Raw genomic sequence first — 3892 nt, forward strand, 5'->3', positions numbered from 1 at the left:
CTACACAGTCACAGCAGGGAAGGAAAATTAATGTGTAGTTTAGATGTTGCTAGTCTTCTGCAGCCTGGGAACCAAAGTGACTAGTGCCAGCACAGTTCAAACATTTACGTTTATTTCCACTAGCTCTGTTTACAGAGTGAAGTTACAGTCCAGAAAACTGTCCAGCTGAGAAAGTTTCAATTTAAAATACCTGTATACACATTAAGGTAAGCACATGCAATATTAGTATATTAGATTCTCTAATGTCAGTGTTTAAGTAGGTAAGCCACATTTTAGGCAGGAAAGCCAGTTTAATTTAATATTTAGCTGGAAGTATGCTGACTATTTGCATAGCTGATTTGTTATTTTATTAAAGTGACAATTTCTTTTTAGGAAGACTAATTAAGCAATTGTAAAGGCACTGACCGCAGACAGTCTAGTCAAAAGCACTGCAAGTAGGAGAACACAGAGAATTTTGTCATGTAACTGCTTTTGCTCTTTCATTTAGTTAGGAGTTAGGAAATCACACCGAGTCTGACTGAGCTACTGCCATGAAATTCTTCATCATAAATGTTTACCACATCTATGAGTGGTGGGAAGTTTCCTTGTAAAACAAGGGAAGATAGCACTTCAGGTCCAGAAACTGCACAGTTCTTGCAGGGAGACGCTGTATCAGAGATTAATAGCCCTTACTACTCTTACCTTACTAATCCAAGAGGGCCTCAGCAAACCTGACTGATTGCCAGTCAGGACCCTCTTACCATGGCACATAACACAGCACCAACGTGGGGGGAGGGGGGCAGAGTTACTGCAGATCACAGCATGGTCAAAAGTATTTTGTTTAGACACAGCGGTCATGTTCATGTGCTTCCCCATTTTTGTTTCTTCTCTCATCACTGTTTTTAACAAGTCTACCTCTAAACTAATATGGGCTTCATATACCATAACAGAGGTGACTTCCTTTGAAATTTTAGCCCCTCCTGCATCATCCTTCACTTGGTAACAAAAATCAGAAGTTGCACAACTTACCCATTGCATCCAAAGAATTTTTCCTCTTGGTTTTCAAAAAGAAATGCATATAGTTACAATTGTTCTTTTGATAACTATAAGCTTCTAAAGATATGCTGCTCTATGGAGGCTTCTCAATAATAACCACCTTTGCTACAGAATACTGGAAATTCACAGCAACCTTTCACCTAAAGCAACTGAAAGCAGTATAATTTTCTGGTCTTCAGGCAGCTGATCATCATAATGACATTTTTATTGTTTACAGGGTTACCTTATCAGTCATCTTATCACATACCTCCTCAAATGAAATACACTGCATGTTTCAGATATAAACAAAGTTGTTAATGTGGTTCTAGGGTTCGTAATCCCTCAAGTCTTATTTCACAGGACACTTAGCTTCACGAGTTTTCTAGGTCACGATGTATTTCTAAGTCTTCTGCAGAGTAACTCTGAGATAGTTGCAGCTGCTGTACTTTAGACGTTAAATGCAGGTTTGAAAGCCTCAGTAATGAAATTGCCTTGGACTGTCCTCAGAAGAGAGTCGACATTAAAAAAAGCTTTGCAGCCGAGCACAGGCAAGGGAGAGGAGCTGCCTTGCGTGTAAGGTTACATATAAAATTGTAACCATGATGATAATTTTTTGTGATAAGGATTACCTAAATAAACTGTTAGAGGATAGATGAAAATTAATCCTCTAGCCAGCAGCCCACATAAGATCCTCAGAGATGAAGGCTGAATGCATGTGTTTCAGAGAGAGCAGAAGCATCTGTCTTTTGTAAAGAAGTATCTGCTTGTTCACTTTTTCACCCTCAAACATCGGTACAGCGTTGGCATTTTGCTTACTCTCAACAAGATACACCAGCTTAAATTTTGGCTAGCTTAGAGGCTGAATGGAATTTTTATCTTTACTCCTTTAAGTAACAATAGGCTACATTTGAGAAAAAACCTAATGCTTTTTGCTTAAATACATCTGGATTCAGGACACATTTAGTGCTGAGTACTTTAAATGCCAAGTGACAAAGATTTGCATTTGAAAAGATGAAGCAGCTGCTATGGGCACAGAGGAATAGGAGTGTTTCCCCTTAGGCTGTGATCTGCACAGGGTAGTGTGACAGCAGTCATAGTCGAGGATAGTTAACGCTTTGCAGAGGTTGAGGGAGTTTCTGGTAGTGAGGCCACTGCCCAGCCAAGTGGGAGCAAGGCAGTTTTGGTGCTGAGTACAGGCCATCACCAGCCATGGTAACTAAGCTGCTACATAATCCAAGTTCCTGAAAGAGCAAGGAGACTGACTAGCAAGAACAAACACCCCCTCCCCAAACCATTCTGCCGAATGTATTTTTTAGATTTTGATCAGGTCAGAATTTTAAAATAAAAAACCCACAGAGACAAAAACCCCTTGTCTGACTACAGCTGGGTGGTAACTGCTACTTCGTGGATGCTGACCTGAAGAAGAGCTGAACTAGAAACGCTGTACATCCTGCCACACTGGACAGCCTTACCTGGGGCTGCAGTGTGCAGCAGTGCGCACCGGCAGCGTGCTTCCTCGGCAGCAACGCACTTCTCACTCCAGAGCTAAGTCAGTGAGCACTTGCAGATTCTGCATCTCTCAGCTCTGTTTAAAAATTAATCCTCCAAGAAAAGCTCAGATACACCACTACCTCTGAAGGCATCTGTTTCCTTGCTACTGAAGGAATTCTAACCACACGGGTACTTTCAAAACTAATCTCTTTTTTCTAAAATCAAGGCAGTTGCCATTGAGCTGAACATATGGACTGAAGATGAGCATCCCATTTGTGCTGACAGCATTAAACTGCAACTCAGAACTCAGAGATCTCTAGTTTCATCTTCAAATTTTCTCAGCCTCAAGCTCATACAAGCATTAACAATGAAACACTGTTAAAGAAAAGCCTTGGCTTTAGAAATTAGCAGATGAAATAAAGGGGGGAAATGTTCTGCACTACAGTAAGAGTAAACCGGATTAAGCTCTTGAGCATTGACAGTGGAGGTAGGAGTGCTGTGCATGCTGCATGCAGACTCCAGTGGAGAGAAGTGGAAACAAACAACAGGAGCTTGTCTCTGTCAAAATATAAAAGGCCATTTAAAAACAGAAGAAGGTGCTGAAAACATTCCAAGATCACTTTGAAGCACATACTGAGTAACTGGTAGTGTTAGACACTCTTACTGCTTTGTGAGAACAAAGTTGTCTACAGTTTTGGTGTTTCAAAAATGAGATTGTTGCTCAGTAGTTTTTCAGAGACTTGGCAGAAATAGAAGAGCCCAACTCACTAAAAGTGGCTTCTCATGGTCTTGAGCAGTCTTGGGCTACTCAGAAGCTGTATTGCTTTCACCTGCCTTCTTCTGCTTTAATTCCATTCTTAATGGTTAAAGATCTCCTCCTCCACCACAAGTTCATTCCAAACAATATATACAAGGATAATCTTCTCAGTTAAGGGTCTGGTTTTTTACCACCTTCCATCTACAAGTCTAGTCATAAGGTGAAACAAAACGAGCAAGTACTATGTCTGGGCTGCTTTTTACCACCTCATTTTCTGTGTTCCTGATCACAAAGGGCTCTCTGTAAGAGGTACTGGTTGGGTATTTTATAGTCTACACCTTTTGCCAGACATGTAATCTCAACACATGTATGTTTTGCATTGATTCATGTCTCATTTTTAGAACCTGGTATTCAGAGGAATCTGTGTAAAAGGCTCACTTTAGCAAGTACTTCAAGTAGTGGCTTGAGGTGACTGTTGGAGATGTCTACTGCATTAGACTGGTGTTCATTTTCCGTGCAACAGCTTTGCTTTCCACTTCAAATGATCTTGATTTCCTTATTTTGTTTTTTTGGGGGTTTTTTTTGTTTTTTTTGGTTTTTTTTTTTTTTTTTTTTTTTTTTTTTTTTTTT

The sequence above is a fragment of the Buceros rhinoceros genome, unplaced genomic scaffold (assembly GCF_000710305.1).
Source record: "Buceros rhinoceros silvestris isolate BGI_N320 unplaced genomic scaffold, ASM71030v1 scaffold12848, whole genome shotgun sequence".
Classification (NCBI taxonomy): domain Eukaryota; kingdom Metazoa; phylum Chordata; class Aves; order Bucerotiformes; family Bucerotidae; genus Buceros; species Buceros rhinoceros.